The sequence below is a fragment of the Macaca nemestrina genome, chromosome 8 (genome assembly GCF_043159975.1).
Source record: "Macaca nemestrina isolate mMacNem1 chromosome 8, mMacNem.hap1, whole genome shotgun sequence".
Taxonomy (NCBI): domain Eukaryota; kingdom Metazoa; phylum Chordata; class Mammalia; order Primates; family Cercopithecidae; genus Macaca; species Macaca nemestrina.
The window spans coordinates 146184022-146202910 of NC_092132.1; the positions used below are offsets into that span (position 1 = coordinate 146184022).

The 18889-nt window shown below is 48.4% G+C and overlaps 1 long non-coding RNA gene across 1 annotated transcript in view; it reads left to right on the forward strand.

The window, feature by feature from the left end:
• The first annotated feature begins 6259 nt into the window (after positions 1-6259).
• Positions 6260-18889, forward strand: part of LOC139355936 (uncharacterized) — a 29127-nt gene continuing 16497 nt past the window's right edge. Inside the window, exon 1 of the long non-coding RNA XR_011607271.1 lies at positions 6260-6382. This is a non-coding gene — a long non-coding RNA (uncharacterized lncRNA). The remainder of the gene's footprint in view (positions 6383-18889) is intronic.

The window sequence follows — 18889 nt, forward strand, 5'->3', positions numbered from 1 at the left end:
GATCACCTAAGGTTGGGAGTTCAAGACCAGCCCGACCAACATGGAGAAACTCCGGCTCTACTAAAAATACAAAATTAGCCGGGCGTGGTGGCGCGGAAGGCTGAGGCAGGAGAATCACTTGAACCCGGGAGGCGGAGGTTGCGGTGACCCGAGATCTTGCCATTGCACTCCAGCCTGGGCAACAAGAGTGAAACTCTGCCTTAAAAAAAAAAAAAAAAAAGGCCGGGCGCGGTGGCTCACGCCTGTAATCCCAGCACTTTGGGAGGCCGAGGCGGGCGGATCACGAGGTCAGGAGATCGAGACCATCCTGGCTAACACGGTGAAACCCCGTCTCTACTAAAAATGCAAAAAATTAGCCGAGCGAGGTGGCGGGCGCCTGTAGTCCCAGCTACTCGGGAGGCTGAGGCAGGAGAATGGCGTGAACCCGGGAGGCGGAGCTTGCAGTGAGCCGAGATCGCGCCATTGCACTCCAGCCTGGGCGAGTAAGCGAGACTCTGTCTCAAAAAAAAAAAAAAAAAAAAAGAAGTTCAGAAGAATCATCGTATTTTATCCAGGCTGTGGCGACAGTAAAAAGGCAGTAGGACTCCAAGGGACGTGGCTCCCTGCAGCCCGGTCGTCAGCTGTCACACAGCCCTGAGCCTGCCAGGGTCTTCAGAGTCATACCTGTATTCCCGCCTGGTTAGTACCAAACTAAGGATAGGAGTGGAAGGAAAAAATAATCTCTGGAGCCCAAACATGGTCACTAAGCCCCCAGCGGAGTGGGATACCCAAGGAACTGAGGACCAGAAGGCTGGAGGTCAAGGTGGTCCCAACTGCCTGCTCACCCTAGCCCTATCCTGAGGGCCATGGACTCCAGACTCCAAATCAGTGCTGGGGCATGCTGTCTTCCATATGGAAGTCAAATCATTTCAGACCTCTATAAAGAGCTCATAAGATAGCCAAAATGGGGAGGACACAGCCAGAACCAGCATAACTCTTTCCCCTCTCGCATCCTTAGAGTGTGACAGGAGGTATGCAGAGCAGAGTGCTTGATATGCATTATGGCTGTTTGATGGAATTTTCTATCAGTGTCACATAAATCACTTTTGAGAGGTAAAAATAACTCTTGAAACAAAAGAAACAGGCTACGTGTGGTGGCTCACGCCTGTAATCCCAGCACTTTGGGAGGCTGAGGCATGCAGATCACCTGAGGTCACGAGTTCCAGACCAGCCTGGCCCAAATGGTGAAACCCAGTCTCTACTAAAAATACAAAAATTGGCCGGGCGTGGTGGTGCATGCGCCTGTAATCCCAGCTACTTGAGAGGCTGAGGCAGGAGATTTGCTGGAGCCTGGGAAGTGGAGGTTGCGGTGAGCCAAGATCACGCCATTGTACTCCAACCTGGGCAAGACTCCCTCTCAAAAAAAAAAAAAAAAAAGAAAGAAAAGAAAAGAAATAGGCTGGGCACGGTGGCTTAGACCTGTAGTCCCAGCACTTTGGGAGGCTGAGGCGGGCGGATCACGAGGTCAGGAGTTCAAGACCAGCCTGACCAACATGGTGGAAACCTCGTCTCTACTAAAAATATAAAAATTAGCTGAGTGTGGTGGCGTATGCCCATAATCCCAACTATTCAAGAGGTCGAAGCAGGAGGATCCCTTGAACCAGGGAGTCAGAGGTTGTAGTGAACTGAGATCACGCTATTGCATTCCAACCTGGGCAAGACTCTATCTCAAAGAAAATAAAAGAAAGAAATGACTACCAGAGTAGAATTCATCCCTTCCTGGGACATCTAGGAAAGCGTCACGGAGAGAGGAACGTACAGCATATTTACTTGTGTATGTTCCTTCCTGCCCTCACTGGATCTTAAGCGCCACCTGGGCAAGGATTTTTACCTGTGTTGTTCCCCCGCTTCATCCCAGCACATTGCAGGCTGTGTGGCCCATAGCAGAGGATGGAGAAATGTGCGTTGAGTGGATGTGTAATGAATGAAGTAGGCCTTGAAGTTGAGGAGAATTTTGGCTTAACCTGCTAGATTTGGGGATCAGGGTTCAGGGCCTGGGGAACAGCTCTCAGAACTTACAGAGAGACCTGACTTACATGTGTAAAAGCTGTTTGCTTGTTGAACATCTGTAAAAGAGACCCAAGTTAACACCTGAAAGAGATGAAAACATATGTCCTCACAAAAATCCGCCAGGCACAGTGGGCTCACGCCCGTAATCCCAGCACTTTGGGAGGCGGAGGTGGGAGGATTGCTTGAGCCTAGGAGTTCAAGACCAGCTTGGGCAACATAGTGAGACCCCCATCTCTAAACCAAAAGTTAATAACATATATATATATAAACTTGCACCAGATATTTATAGCAGCATTATTTACAATAACCAAAAGGTGAAAACAAATGTCCATCCATTAAAAACCATTGCATGAATAAACAGTCATAAATGCACCAAATGGAGTATTATTATTCCGTTGTAAAAAGGAATGAAGTAGTGACACACGCTGCATCGATAAACCTTGAAAACATTTGCTAAGTAAAATAAGCTAGGCCCAAAGGACCCCGTGTTGTATGATTCCATGAAATCCTCAGAATAGGCAAATCTATAGATAGCAACTAGATTCATAATTGCCTTTAGCCTGGGGTAGTGCACATGGGAGGTTAGGTAGGTGACAGCTAAAAGGTGTGGGGTTTCTCTGGGGGCAAATATGAATTTTTTTTTTTTTTTTGAGACAGTCTTGCTCTGTCATCCAGGCTGGCGTGCAGTGGCACGATCTCGCCTCACTGCAACCTCCGCCTCCCGGGTTCAAGCAATTCTCCTGCCTCAGCCTCCTGAGTAACTGGGATTACAGGCACCCGCCAGCATGCCCAGCTAATTTTTGTATTTTTAGTAGAGATGAGGTTTCACCATGTTGGCCAGGCTGGTCTCAATCTCCTGGCGTCGTGATCCACCTGCCTTGGCCTCCCAAAGTGCTGGGATTACAGGCGTGCGCCACCGCGCCCGGCCGTGAATATTCTAAAATTGATTTGTGATGATGATTGCACAACTCTGTGAATATACTAAAAATGATTAAACTGTGCACTTTAAAGGGTGAATATTTATGTCAATTCTATCTCAGTAAAGCTGTCACCAAAAACAAACAAAAACAAAAACTAAAACACAAAAAGTTGACTTTGGAAGTCCTGAAAACAACTCTTCCCACGCCCACCCTCTAAATGAGACCCTATGAAGAGGCCTCTTTTCTGAGCAAATGCCCGATTTGTCCTCCTTTATTTTACAAACCCTTGTGAATCGGATTGCCTCTGACCTCCAACAGCTTCTAAATCCCGGGGAGTGAGACTGTGGTGAACGGTTTTTAATGGATGGCCTCTGTAGATATGCAGTGGGTTCTTCTGTAGTTGACAATTGGAGTCTGACGGTTTTGGGATGGCCAGTTCTTTCTCCCAGGTACGGGCTCCACAGAGTGCCTCCTGGTAAGAGTGAATCCTCTCTAACCTCTCTTTCCTCCCAGTTAGTGCTTAAACCCATTAGTTCAAATTTGCTTAGAGTTCAAGGTCTTGTAAGATCAGACCAACCTTCCTACCCAAATCTGTTTAAAATAGGCCAGGCGCAGTGGCTCACGCCTGTAATCCCAGCACTTCCGGAGGCCGAGGCGGGCGGATTGCTTGAGCCCAGGAGTTTGAGACCAGCCTGGCCAACATGATGAAACCGCATCTCTATAAGAATACAAAAATTAGCTGAATGTGGTGGCGCACGCCTGTAGTCCCAGCTCCTGGGGAGGTTGAGGCGGAATTGCATAAACCCAGGAAACAGAGGTGAGCTGAGATGGCGCCACCACACTTCAGCCTGGGCGACAGATTGAGTCTCCATCTCAAAAAAAACAAAACAAAACAAAACTTTTCCTCCAGGCCTTTCATGAGCCTGAAGGATTGATCTCCTGCGACCTCCAGCAGATGAAAGGAATGTGTCTTTGGAGGAGCATTTCTCACCTCCCTTGACACCCCCCAATTCACCTAAACCCACAGGTTTGGAACTACCATGAAGCAGAGCTTCCTGTCGGGCTTGGGGAAAAGGTTTAAACATTCCCTTGCACAGGGGTCTCCTTTCCCAACACTCTCGTTTTACTCCTCACAGCCAGGGTGAGAAGAAAAAAAAAAATGAGGCCCCGAAATCCTTGCTTGGATCCTAATCCCACAGTTACATCCCTCTCCCAGTGTCAGAACATGGTGTTGTGAGGAATACATTTCAATTGGATTCTATAGGAGACACCAGCCACCTGGCTTACAGATACAGCGTGCGCTGGTCACAAAGCCCCTCCCATTTTCTAACACGCACGGCCAGATACGCTGGAGGTTCTAGTCTCACAAAAAACATTGACAGTAGTAAAGGCTGGCAAGTATGTGGTACAGTGGAAGTTCTCATATGTTGTTGGTGGGAGAACGAGAGTACAGCCACCTTGTTTTAAGAAACACTTTGGCATTTTTAAAATTTTTGAGGCAGAGTGTCACTCTGTTACCCAGGCTGGAGTGAAGTGGTGCAACGTCGGCTCACTGCAACCTCCGTCTCCCAGGTTCAAGTGATTCTCATGCCTCAGCCTCCCTTGTAGCTGGGATTATAGGCACATGCTACCACACCCAGCTAATTTTTTTTTTTTTTGAGATGGAGTCTTGCTCTGTTGCCTAGGCTGGAGTGCAGTAGTGGTGCGATCTCAGCTCACTGCATCTCTGCCTCCTGGGTTCAAGCGATTCTTCTGCCTCAGCCTACCAAGTAGCTGGTGTCACGTGCGTCCATGTGAAGAGACCACCAAACAGGCTTTGTGTGAGCAAGCTTTTTAATCACCTGGGTGCAGGCGGACTGAGTCTGAAAAGAGAGTCAGCGAAGGGAGATAGGAATGGGGCAGTTTTATAGGATTTGGGTGGGTAGTGGAAAATTATAGTCAAAGGGGGTTTTTCTCTTGCGGGGAGGGACGGGGGTCACAAGGTGCTCAGTGGGGGAGCTTCTGAGCCAGGAAAAGGAATTTCACAAGGTTAATCGATCAGTTAAGGTGTGGCAGGAACAAATCACAATGGTGGAATGTCATCAGTTAAGGCAGGAACCTGTCATTTTCACTTCTTTGGTGATTCTTCACTTGCTTCAGGCCTTCTGGATGTATACGTGCAGGTCACAGGGGATATGATGGCTTAGCTTGGGCTCAAAGGCCTGACATTCCTGCCTTCTTAAATTAATAAGAAAAATAACATAAAATAGTGGTGAAATGTTGGGGCAGAGAAAATTTTTTTTTCTCTGGTATGGAGAGATAATGGGCGATGTTTCTCAGGGCTGCTTCAAGCGGGATTAGGGGCAGCGTGGGAACCTAGAGTGGGAGAGATGAAGCTGAAGGAAGATTTTGTAGTAAGGGGTGATATTGTGGGGTTGTTAGAAGGAGCATTTGTCGTATAGAATGATTTGTGATGACCTGGATACGGTTTTGTATGAATTGAGAAACTAAACGGAAGGCACAAGGTCCAAATAAGAGAAGGAGAAAAACAGATATTAAAGGACTAAGAATTGGGAGGACCCAGGACATCCAATTAGAGAGTGCCCAAGGGGGTTCAGCCTAATTACTGGCTTGGTTGGTGAGTTTTGGGGCTCTACCCTTAGTTTTTTTATGTTGTCATACACCAAGCAAGGTTGATTTCGGTAAAAACGACACTCCTCGTTTAAAAATATACAGAGTCCTCCGTTTTCAGCAGTGAGTAAGTCAAGGGGCCACAGAGGTTTTGGAGGACAACTGCAGCTAAAAGGTCAACTTGGGCCTGAAGGACTGATAAAAGTTTGTGATATGTCTGTGATGCTAGCAGAGATGTCATTAGAGAGGCTATGGAAGGTCATGACAGAGGTTGAAATGCCTGCTATTCCGGTACTCTTTATTCCGGTACTCTTTATTCCGGTACTCTTTATTCCGGAATAACTCTTTATTTGTCATGTTGGTGTCATGAGGGGAACAAGGGGCTCTTCGGTCCCATTTGCAAATTGCCTTTTGGGAGTAAGGAAAACTAGTGTGCATGTGCCTGTCCAACTAGCAGGTAGACACGTATAGGTAGAGGATCCACAGAGGAAGAAGAGACCTTGTGCAAGACAAAACTGGAGAGGCAAAGTGAAAAGGTGAGAAGGAGTACTAAAAGAGGTGTCTTGTTCCCAGACTCCTAGGGATCCAGCTAGGGCGGCAGCCGTCAGAGGTTGTCATGGGGACGGATGGGGTAACTGCCTAGAGGGGGAGGTTCGATTTCCATGGCGTATGAGAAAACATTGAGTATCTACGAGCCACTTTCACTGTTATTTATGGGGCTGGGTATAAGTAAACAAGAAGAGGGCCTGGGAGGAGAGACTGACAGCAAGGGGAAGGTAGCCAAGGATGGAGCGAAATACAGGGTAAGTGTCTTCCTTTTTTTTTTTTTTTTTTTTTTTTTTTTTTGAGACGGAGTCTCACTCTGTCCCCCTTGCTGGAGTGCAGTGGCCGGATCTCAGCTCACTGCAAGCTCCGCCTCCCGGGTTCAGGCCATTCTCCTGCCTCAGCCTCCCGAGTAGCTGGGACTACAGGCGCCCGCCACCTCGCCCGGCTAGTTTTTTTGTATTTTTTAGTAGAGACGGGGTTTCACCGTGTTAGCCAGGATGGTCTCGATCTCCTGACCTCGTGATCCGCCCGTCTCGGCCTCCCAAAGTGCTGGGATTACAGGCTTGAGCCACCGCGCCCGGCCGTAAGTGTCTTCCTAAGCAATAATTACTGCTAAGGTTTTTAAGTTTGCCAGTATTGATAGAGGGCTTATCTCTAAAACGGAACTGGAAGGCTCCAGTTGTTTCAGTGATGTGTGTAGTTGGGCTTTGGAGATGAAGAGTGAGTAACATTGAGAAGGTGAAAGGTTACCCAGGGGAATTCCAGTGGGTCTTTGCCGAGAGATACATAAAGCAGTGGCCACAGGAATAGTAGTTTGTGTTGTTAGGGGGTCCAAATGGGGGAGTAGAGTTGATATAAGGAGAGAGAGAGGTTTTTAAGTAAGTACGGAGGAGGGCGGCAGCTTGCTGATGTGAAATGTCTGGGGAGGTCTTGCTGGACCTGTCTAGAAAGTAAAGAAGTTCTTCAGGAGGATAAAGATGAGGGCTGTTGAAGGAAGTTTGGAAGTGTAGGGAGACAGGAGATGTTGCCCAGTCTGTATGTAAGGCAGGGACAGCTCTGTAGGCACAGGAAGAAAGGGAAATCCAAAGCCAGCAATTGTTCGTTAAGGAGAGATTAGAAACGGCTAGGAGAGAGCGAGTGAGACTGACAGTGTGGTGGAGATAGCTGGGGAGAGGTAGAGGGTGGCATAAAACTGGGAATGAGACTAAGAGTGAATTCTATACTCACTCTTATTCTCATTCCCATTCTTATGCCGCCCTGGGTGCAGGCAGGCTGAGTCCGAAAAGAGACTCGGCAAGGAAGATAGGGGTGGGGCAGTTTTACAGGATTTGGGTGGGTAGTGGAGAATTACAGTCAAAAGGGGTTTTTCTCTTGTGGGCAGGGGCGGGGGTCACAAGGTGCTCAGTGGTGGAGCTTCTGAGCCAGGAGAAGGAATTTCACAAGGTTAATCGATCAGTTGAGGTGGGGCAGGAACAAATTACAATGGCGGAACGTCATCAGTTAAGGCAGGAACCGGCCATTTTCACTTCTGTGATTCTTCACTTGCTTCAGGCCATCTGGATGTACACCTGCAGGTCACTGGAGATATGATGGCTTGACTTGGGCCCAGAAGCCTGACAGCTGGAATTACACCACCACGCCCAGCTAATTTTTGTATTTTTAGTAGAGACGGGGTTTCACCATGTTGGCCAGGATGGTCTCTATCTCTTGACCTCGTGATCCCGCGGCCTCAGCCTCCCAAAGTGCTGGGATTACAGGCGTGAGCCAAGGGGCCTGGCCAAATTTTGTATTTTTTGTAGAGACGGGGTTTTGCCATGTTGCCCAGGCTGATCTCAAGCTCTTGAGGTCAAATGATCCTGCTGTCTTGGCCTCTCAAAGTGCTAGGATTATAGGTGTGAGCCACCTCGCCCAGCCTGATTTTACTTTTTAGTTTTTAAAAATTATCCTTGAATACCCCACAGTGCTCAACTATTCATAGTATTGAAATGAACTATATTTCTTATTTGGCTGTGATTGTTTCCAGTATTTTCAGAAATATGTCTCCATTCCTATCTAAACTCTAAGTTGGCTGGGGTAGGGCGCTGTCTTATTCATTTGTATTTCTCCTTCCTCTCCTCTCTTAGGACTTTCATGCCCTTCACCCCTCCTTCGAGCAAGGAGGCATGAGCCATGCCTCTGGGCTCCTCCTTCTTCCTCCCGACAGCTCCCTTTCTGTGGCGTGACTGTCATCAGAGGGAGGGAAATTACAGTGCCTCGGCTTCACAGAACTAAGTTTCTGGTTCTAGCCTTATGAGGGCTGGCCACATTTTTTTTTTCCTGTTGGCTTCCAGAAGGATTCCTCTTTATTCTCCTACAGTGTCTCCTTTGCTGCTTATCCTACTATGAGTGCACTTGTTTAACTGCGAGCAAAAGAGATGGCAGCCCCTCTAATACCGGTGGGGGCCTCGGCTTTCACAGGAGCTCTCCCGGGAGGGAAGCCACGTCTGCAGCCAGGGTCTCAACAGATGGCCACAGCCCCCAAAGCTTTGCCTCCAGAGGCCACCGTTTCCCACCATTTACCTTTCTGGTGGGGCCCCTTTACTTCTAACTGTGGCCTCCCCACCACAGAAGAGCAGGGTTTACTCACTTGTCCTCTTCCATGAGGAGCAAAATGTTTTATCTCACTCGGGGTTTCAGTAGCCCTTGTAGTTTGATTTATTTTTATTTTTCATTTATTTAATTTTTTAAAAATGTTGAGACAGGGTCTCGCGCTGTCACCCAGGCTGGAGCACAGCGGCAGGATCTTGGCTCATGGCAACCTTCACTTCCTGGGCTCAAGCAATCCTCCCACCTAAGCCTCTGGACTGCCTGGGACCACAGGTGCGTACAACCATGCCTGACTTTTTTTTTTTTTTTTTTTTGTTTAATAAATACCGGGTCTTGCCATGTTGCCCAGGCTGGTCTCAAATTCCTGGGCTCAAGCAGTCTGCCCCCCTCGCCCTCCGAAAGTGCTAGGATTACAGGCGTGAGCCACCACACCCAGACGTTAAAATACGGTCACATTCTGAGGTACTAGGGGTTAGGGTTTCAACATACAAAGTTTTGGGGACCTAATTCAGCCCATAATGCTATACTTGGGAAGAGGGCTGCTTCAGAGGCAGGCTGTTTGGAAACCCTGGAGAAAAACTGGGTGAGAACATTCTGGTTTTTTTTTTGTTTTTTTTTTTGGACAGTCTCGCTCTGTTGCCCAAGCTGGAGCTGGAGCTGGAGTGCAGTGGCCTGATCACAGCTCACCGCAGCCTCAACCTCTCATGCTCAAACAATCCTCTTGCCTAAACCTCCCAATTAGCTGGTACTACAGGTGCATGCCACCATGCTCAGCTAATATTTATTTTTTTGTAGAGATGGGATCTTGCTATATTGCCCAGGCTGGTCTCAAACTCCTAACCTCAAGCAATTCTCCTGCCTTTGGCCTCCCAAAGTGCGGGGATTACAGGCATGAGCCACCACACCTGATCTTGAGAGCATTTTTATTTCAACAAAGTAGTGAGCAGAAAACGATGAGGGGCAAGGCCAGTCATCCCTCCACAAATGTTAGCTGAGAACCTGGCCTGTGACAGGCATTGCAAACTGGAAGTTCAAGGGAAATTTTGCTATAAGCCACCTAGATTTGGTGGCGTATGTATTAGTAATCAAAGTAAATTTCCTTGAAGATAAGTGCAATAGCAAGTGATCCTTCCTATATTCATTTAAAAATCTTGGCCGGGCGTGGTGGCTCACGCCTGTAATCCCAGCACTTTGGGAGGCCGAGGTGGGCGGATCACGAGGTCAGGAGGTGGAGACCATCCTGGCTAACACGGTGAAACCCCGTCTCTACTAAAAATACAAAAAATTAGCTGGGCGTGGTGGTGGGCGCCTGTAGTCCCAGCCACTCGGGAGGCTGAGGCAGGAGAATGGCGTGAACCTGGGAAGTGGAGTTTGCAGTGAGCCAAGATCGCGCCACTGCACTCCAGCCTGGGCAACAGAGCAAAATTCCGTCTCAGAAAAAAAAAAAAAAAAAAATCTTTGTGTTGGCCAAGCATGGTGGCTCATGCCTGTAATCCTAGCACTTTTGGGAGGTGGAGGCAAGAGGATCCCTTAAGCCTAGGAGTTCGAGACCAGCCTGGGCAACATGGTGAAAGCCCGTCTTTACAAAAAGCACAAAAATTAGCTGGGCATGGTGGTGCATGACTGTGGTCCCAGCTACTTGGTAGGCTGGGGTGGGAGGATCCCTTGAGCCTGAGACCTGGAGGCTACAGTGAGCCAAGACTGTGCCACTGCACTCCAGCCTGGGCAACAGAGGCCTCGTCTCCAAAAAACAAACAAAAGAAAACTCTGTGTTGTTTCCTGATGTATAATTAGAGGTAGCATTCATTAATTTTTTTATACTGCAACCAAGAATCTTCATTGGTTTCACATATAATTCTGGGCTGGCTGCCTGGCTGATACTTGATGTCTACCTTGACACTGTTAAGCCATCCTAAATGGTAGTACCTCTTTGCTGCCTGTGGCTGTAGTCAGAAGAGGGTTCAGTAGTCCTTGTTAAGAAGGTACCTTGGGGACTGGAGATGTATTCATCAGGGTGATAATGCAAGCTGCTATAACAAACAAGCCTACCCAACAATGGTTAATTTCTTATTCAGGTTGGAGACCATGCGAGTTGGTAAGAGGGGAGATGCTGTGCTTTGAGGTTCCTGAGGGACTCGGGCTGCTTTGGGATGCGCCACCATCTCCTACACATGGAAGCCCAGGGTCCCTGTTCCAGGGAAGGGAGACAATGGGAAAAACCCTCATGTCTTGAAAACCACCCCAGCTGGTGAGCAAGATATGTGCTCCATTAATGACAACTGTCCGAGTATCACAGGTTTGGGGAATGTAGTTAAGCTGCATTCCCAGGAAAAAAAAAATACGATTTGGGGGAGCTCCAGCTTATCTGGGCCACGGGTTTATGATCCTGGTTCTACCACCTCTCCACTGGTTCCTTGGGTAAGTTCATTAAACTCCGTGGGTCCTTCTTCATCTGCAGAAGGGTTGTGATGTTGGGCTGGTGTCACGAGGCTGTTGTGAGATGAGGGAGTTAGTGCCCCTGGTACTCAGTGAGAGCAAGCTCAGTTAACATGAGCTACCACCCAGCCCAGCAAACCACCTGTGCTCCTGTGACTCCTTGCAGTTTACAATGCATTCTCATCTTCGTAACCGTTTCTACTTTTAGCTTCTCAGCAAGCTGTGGGGTCGGCATTTCACAGATGAGAACACTGAAGAGAGGCTGGGAGATTTGCCAAGGTCACATGGCACTTACACAGCTCAGCCTCCTGACAGTCCAGCACTTTTCCTGTCTCTTTGCTGAGATCGCAGTTACCACCTTGAGTGCAATGTGGTCCCCTGGGCCCACCCCAAATCTGCCGGGAAGTTTGCGAAGAAATCTGAGTCACAGAAAAATGAGGCATCTACTTCAGATCCCATACCTTGGGGTTTCATGGAATATTTTGGAGTATTTTAGTCCTAGGTAGTAAATTTGACTTTGCTATCTGTGAAAAATAGATCTGTGCTGTCAACGGTGGACACTGAATGTCCACTTGGCAAACTTATCAGTTCAGTTTCTGTGGACAAGAAAAGGAAACAATTAGGAAGTACCCCAATCAGGGTTTCTCAATTATTTTTGGCCCAGTCCGTGGCCCAAATGGAAGAGACAGCCAGGTGTGGTGGCTCATGCCTATAATCCCAGCACTTTGGGAGGCCAAGGCGGGTGGATCACCTGAGGTCAGGAGTTCAAGACCAGTCTGGCCAACATGGCGAAACCCTGGCTCTACTAAAAATACAAAAAAATTAGCCATATGTGGTGGCAGGTGCCTGTAATCTCAGCTACTTGGGAGGCTGAGGCAGGAGAATCACTTGAGCCCGGGAGCGGAGATTTCAGTGAGCCGAGATCACGCCACTTTACTCCAGCCTGGGCCAAAAAGCAAAACTCTGTCTCAAAAACAAACAAACAAACAAACAAACAAACAAACAAACAAACAGAAGAGACATTTCAGTACCACAGGCCAGCAGAAAGAGCTTGTGAATGAGACTTCTTTTGTGGGTGGAGTAAATGTAGACAGTAAACCACTCCCATTTCCATGCATCATTGTTACTCTGACTTATTTATTTATTTGTTTGTTTATTTTTTGATATGGAGTCTCGATCTGTCACCCAGTCTGTAGTGCAGTGGTGCAATCTTGGCTCACTATAACCTCCACCTCCTGGGTTCAAGCAATTCTTTCGCCTCAGCCTCCCAAGTAGCTGGGACTACAGGTGCCCGCCACCACACCTAGCTAATTTTTGTATTTTTAGTAGAGATGGAGATTCATCGTGTTGGCCAGACTGGTCTTGAACTCCTGACTGCAAGTGATCTGCCAGTCTCAGCCTCCCAAAGTGCTGGGATTACAGGCATGAGACACCGCGTCCAGCCTATTTATTTATTTAATATTTTTCTTTTTTTTGAGACAGTATCTCACCGGGTTACCCAGGCTGGAGTGCAGTGGTGCAATCACGGCTCACTGTAGACTCAGCCTCCTGGGCTCAAGCGATCCTCTCACTTCAGCCTCCCAAGTAGCTAGGACTATAGGTGTGTGCCACCACACCTAGCTAACTTTTTTTTTTTTTTTTGAGATGAAGTCTTGCTCTGTTGCTCAGGCTGGAGTGCAGTGGCACAATCTCGGCTCACTGCTGCCTCTGCTTCCCGGGTTTTCTCCTGCTTTAGCCTCCCAAGTAGCTGGGATTACAGGTGTGTACCACCATGCCCGGCTAATTTTTTGTATTTTTAGTAGAGATGTGGTTTTGCCATGTTGCCCAGGCTGGTCTCAAACTCCTGACCTCATGTGGTCCACCAGCCTCAGCCTCTCAAAGTTCTTGGACTACAGGCATGAGCCACTATGCCCGGCCACCTGGCTACTTTTTGTATTTTTTGTAGAGATGGGTTTTTGCCATGTTGCCCAGGCTGGTCTCAAACTTCTGGGCTCAAGCAATCCTCCTACCTTGGCCTCCCAAAGTGCTGGGATTACAGGCATGGGCCACTGCACCTGACCTGCTCTGACTTACTTAGATACCAGTGAGATCATCCATGGAGAAGGTCTAAGGGCTTTATGGATTTCATTATCGTTGGCATGCTCACCGTAGATGGCCATGAAATCATTTTCAAAAATGTACTCATCTTTAAAGAAGTGTTTTTATTATTCGTGAGTTTTGCTTTGGTTGAGGATGTCTTTGGAGTTTAGAAATCCATGTTGACGCATGGAATAATTTGTTTTCCCAGATGTTTACCTACCTGAGCATATGACCCTTGTTCGTTTATTCAGGGTTCTGTGTGGGCAAGAGGACCTAATTGGCAGATGTGTCTGTGACTAGACACAGAAGACATTTTTCTTTTGTTAGCCATCTTGTTTGTGTGTATGGAGGGAAGTGGTGGATTAGTCACCCGGGAACATGTGGGAAGCTGGTGAAATTTTGCAACAAGAGCTGGGAAGGGCTTGAACGTTTTATAGGGGCAGGGTACATCTTCAGCCTCAGGTCAGCTGGCTTAACGAGAGCTCAGGTTGACTGCCTTTCCACTGGAAGGGTCCTTCAGAACTGGAACCAGGCCGGGCACGGTGGCTCACTCATGTAATCCCATGGGAGGCCGAGGCAGGTGGATCACCTGAGGTCAGGAGTTAGAGACCAGCCTGGCCAACATGGTGAAACCTTGTCTCCACGAAAAATACAAAAAAAAAATTAGGCTGAGCGTGGTGGCAGGTGCCTGGAATCCTAGCTACTCCTCGGGGAGGCTGAGGCAGGAGAATCGCTTGAACCTGGGAGGTGGAGATTGCCGTTAGCCGAGATTGCGCCACTGCACTCCAGCCTGAGCAACATAGTGAGACTCTGTCTCAAAAAAAAAAAAAAAAAGAAGAAAAACAGAAACAGGAGCTTTCTGGAAGATTGACTGGGGTTAGGCGTTGCAGGCAAGTGAGCCTGTCAGAGAATGGAGCCTCCTGCCAACAGAAGGGAACTGGCATGCGGAGGCAGGGTGGGAGCGTGGCCGGGCCTGTCGTCACAGTGGCTGTGGTACTACTGGGCCAAGTCTGGAGCCAAGGGTGGAGACCTAGCTTTGCCCAAGCCTTCATGATGAATCAGCCCATTAGCTCAAGACCGGGGCAGGAAGGGAACCAGGGTCTGTGTGTCTAAGACAGTCCTGAGTTAATTCAGACAAAAGTATTGTGCTCTGTTCATTTATCCCTTTTATTCTTTTCTCTTTTCATGCTTGGGCTTTAGGTTTCCATGTGTGGCCTCTCCTCCTTTTAGATCTAGGGACAAAAACCTTCTGTTTTCATGGTGTCTAGTGGCTTAAAGCTGTCTCTAAGATGTTTGCAAGCCTCCAGGCAGAGGGAAGTGCTGGTGGAGGAGGCTGTGGTTGTTTTTCATTCATGCTTTGATGTCTTGTCTCTAAGAGGACGCTTTCTGCATGTCTGTCTCTTGGGCATGCTGCTTGATCTGGCTGTAAAATTCAGCCTCTTGCTTGATTTCTATGTACACTGGAATCATAGTGAGTTTAGACTTTTCTGGAGGCTCAGGGATAGGCAATGAGGATGAGGAGGGGTTGACCAAGAGATAGAGGAGGGATTTACTTTGTAGAAATGCATCCAGAACACAGGCGTTGCCTTTCAGATAACATTCTTTGGTGACCCTTCCAGGCTAGATTTCATTTCACCCTGAACTTCTCATTTTTTGGTTCCCTCACCCTCATTCTCAGATTTCTCTCCGTTCCTTTCAGTGGCAAAACAACCCATTTCTTCTCTGTCCCCCAAAGAACAGCCTCCCTCATGATCTACAGGCTCAGAGCGGACTTTCGTCCCACAAGACGTCATCTGCCCCAACCAGGTCTCTCCAGGCTAAAGATAGTTCCTTCACTGGTTAGAGTTCTGGGGCCAGCTGTTCGCTCTCTTTTTAATTTCACTTCTCTAGAAAAGCTTCTTAAGAAATTCCAGCCTTGCTTAGTGCAACGGAGGGGGTCAGGGCAGGACTGCTGGTGGGGTCATGTGTGCTTGAACACTAAATCTTCTAGTGGCTTCCATGGTTGCCAACATGCCCATAGGAAGCAGATGGGCTGGCCAGGGGGGCGCCCAGCAGGGAGATAATGCGGGTGGAGTGGGGCCCCTTTTTCTCTGTTGGCTTGGTCTGGTGCTGGTGTCCCATAAGCTCTCCCAGAAGAATGACCTTGTTCTACAAACGTACCCACTTAGGCAATTTGCACTAAAGTTTCATCTTAAAAATGCATGTGAAATTGGACTTATACTTCCATGAAATATTCATGTTTGTATTAATGTAAAAATGATGTCCTTCTAAATTAGCTGGGAGTGGTGGTGTGCGCCTTTAGTTCCAGCTACTTGGGAGGCTGAGGCAGGAGTATCACTTGGACCAAGGAGGCAGAGGTTGTGGTGAGCTGATACCGCGCCATTGCACTCCAGCCTGGGTGACAGAGGGAGATTCTGTCCCAAAAAATGAAATAAAATAAAATGAAATAATGTCGTTCTCTAGGCTTGCAGTGTTCATCTATTATTTTGCCTCCCATGTGCCAGGCACCGCACCAGGCAGTGGGAACTGAATGTCGGCCCACCTGGCATGGAACTGGGGTCTAGGTTGGAGAAGACAGATGTCGATCAGTCAGCCCAACTAGACACAGTGTGCTTATCTCCCAGTGGCAGGCCCTCGGGGGCCTGATAACCCGGGTTATCAAGTGCTGTCTTATGCTTCTCCAAGGGATTTCTGTAGCTGTTCTCACATCAGGCCCACAGCAGCACCTAGTAGACACCAGCTGGACGGGGTAAATGTGTGAATTATAAAGTCCAACTCTGGTTCTCATCTAGAAGCGTGGTACAGCCACTCTTGGTTAGGGCTAAAATCCAGGGAATGGAATGCAAAATCATTTTTCATTGAGGGTCTTCAGAGAGGACCAGGCACACCCTTAATGGAGAGCTGAGGAGGATTAGGCCCAGAGAGATAACATGGGCCTGCGGCTCATTCAAGCTGGAACTCCTGCAGTCCCCTGCCCACTCTGCCTGTCCTTGAGACACACCCAGATGTCCACAAACAGAGACACTCACATGATGAGGGTCATCCTCATGCTGGTGTTACCTGGGCCAGAGATAACAAATGCCAAGGTCATAGTGTTGATCCCACCACTCCCCCAGTCCCTGGCTGCCTGTTGGAGAGTAGGTCAAGGGTGTGGGGCTGAGCAGGGTGCTAGGAGCCACTGGGATGGGCCGGCAGGAATGTGCTCTCTGTGAACTATCTTCGGTCCATTACTGGCTGGGTACTTGCTTTAATTAGGTGGATGACAACCCTGGAGCTCCCCCGACTCCTATAGTGGTTTCCCCTCTGAAAGGGGTTCAGGGACCTCCTGAGGGTCTTCTTAGGGGTCTCTAGGGGCAGCCCGAATGAGCCACACAGGTATGCCTCAGTGTCCTTTGGTTTCTCTCACTGCGAGGCAGGGTGGAGGAGGGAGAACAAGTTTGGGGGCCAGCACAGGTGAGCCTGAACCCAGGCTCTGTGCTGTCTCGTTGGTGCCTCCCTGGGTGAGTCCCACAGGTTTTCCCAGGCTCAGGTTTATTCTCTGCAGGTGAGGATAGTATATTCTTCACAAAACAGAGGGAAAGATTAAACACAACAGGCCGCGCGCGGTGGCTCACACCTGTAATCCCAGCACTTTGGGAGGCTGAGGTGGGATTACCTGAGGTCTGGAGTTCGAGACGAGCCTGGCCAACATGGTGAAACCCAGTCTCTACTAAAAATACAAAAACTAGCCAGGGGCCAGGTGCGGTGGCTCACTCTTGTAATCTCAGCACTTTGGGAGGTTGAGACAGGTGGATCACTTGAGGTCAGGAGTTCGAGACCAGCCCGGCCAACAAGGCGAAACACTGTCTCTACTAAAAATACAAAAGATTAGCTGGATGTGGTGGTGTGTGCCTCCCAGCTACTCAGGAGGCTAAGCAGGAGACTCGCTTGAACCCAGGAGGCAGAAGTTGCTGTGATTTGAGATGGCGCCATTGCACTCCAGCCTGAGCGACAGAGCGAGACTGCATCTCAAAAAAAAAAAAAAAAAGATTAGATATAGCATACGTCATGTGCCTAGCACAGTGCTCAGTGGATTGGAGGGGTTAGGCTGCAGGTAAAAGTTGGCACCATAATTACTATTGTTCTGCGAGGGACCCGACTCTCTGATACCCGTGAGCACAGGGACTGAGGTGGGAGTTTGTGCAACAGTCAGCACCGCCTTCAGAGTGTTCAAGGAATGGCTAAAGGTGGACTTAAGCATTGAGGACCTGACCCAGCACAGTGGCTTATGCCTGTAATCCCAGCACTTTGAGAGGCCGAAACAGGAGGATCACTTGAGCCCAGGAGTTCAGGATCAGCCAGGACAACATAGGGAGACCCTGTCTCTACATAAAATTAAGAATCTGGCTGGGCATGATGGCTCACGCCTGTAATCCCAGCACTTTGGTAGGCTGAGGTGGGCAGATCACCTGAGGTCAGGAATTCAAGACCAGCCTGGCCACCATGGTGAAACCCCATCTCTACCAAAAATACAAAAATTAGCTGGGCGTGGTGGCGTGTGCCTGTAATCGCAGCTACTCAGGAGGCTCAGGCAGGAGATTCACTTGAACCCAGGAGGTGGAGGTTGCAGTGAACCAAGATCGTGCCATTGCACTCCAGCCTGGGCGACAAGAGCGAAACTCCATCTCCAAAAAAAAAAAAAAAAAAAATTAGCTGGGTGGTGGCATTTGCTTGTGGTCCCAGCTACTGGGGGAGGCTGAGGTGGGAGGATTACTTGAGCCCAGGAGGTGGAGGCTGAAGGGAGCTGTGATTGTGCCACTGCACTCCAGCCTGGGCAAGAGTCAGATTCTGTCTCAAAAAAAAAAAAAGGTATTGAGGACTTGATGGAGTTTCCTCCTCATGCCAGTGGTCATCAGGCCCATGTGACTTTGCTGTGGTTGAGACTGAAGCCAGGCAAAGGCGTTAAATTGGTGTTGCCCAGCCTATCTGTAGCATCAGCAAGAACTCTCTCCCATTGGAAGGTCCTTCAATTACTGATCTGGTTAGTAACTAGTTTCAGTTAGATTCTAGAATATTTTTAGTGAAACGTTCATTTGATTAGGCAACTTGATATGGTAAAAAGAATGTGCATTTTGGCCAGGTGTAGTGACTCACACCTGAAATCCCAGTACTTTGGGAGGCCGAGGCGGGTGGATGACTTGAGGTCAGGAGTTCAAGACCAGCCTGGCCAACATGGTGAAATCCTGTATCTACTAAAATTTCAAAAATTAGCCGGGCGTGGTGGCGGGCACCTGTAATCCCAGTTACTGGGGAGGCTGAGGCATGAGAATCGCTTGAACCCAGGAGGCAGAGGTTGCAGGGAGCCGAAATCAAGCCATTGCACTCTAGCCTGGGCAATAGAGCAAGACTCAGTCTCAAAAAAGCAAAAAAAAAAAAAAAACAAAAAAAAACAAAAAAAAGAATGTCAGTTTTGTGACCATACAAACCTGATTGCAAAGCCTGGCTCTGGCACTCACTATGAGCTGTCAAATTAGCTGACTTCTCTGAGCCTTGATTTCTTCTGCAGGATAGAAAAAAATAATCAGTGTAGCTCTAAGGGTGAAATGAAATACACCAGGTGTATTACTTTGCTTGGGCCACTGTAATGAATACCACAGACTGGGCAGTTTAAACTGTGCATTCAT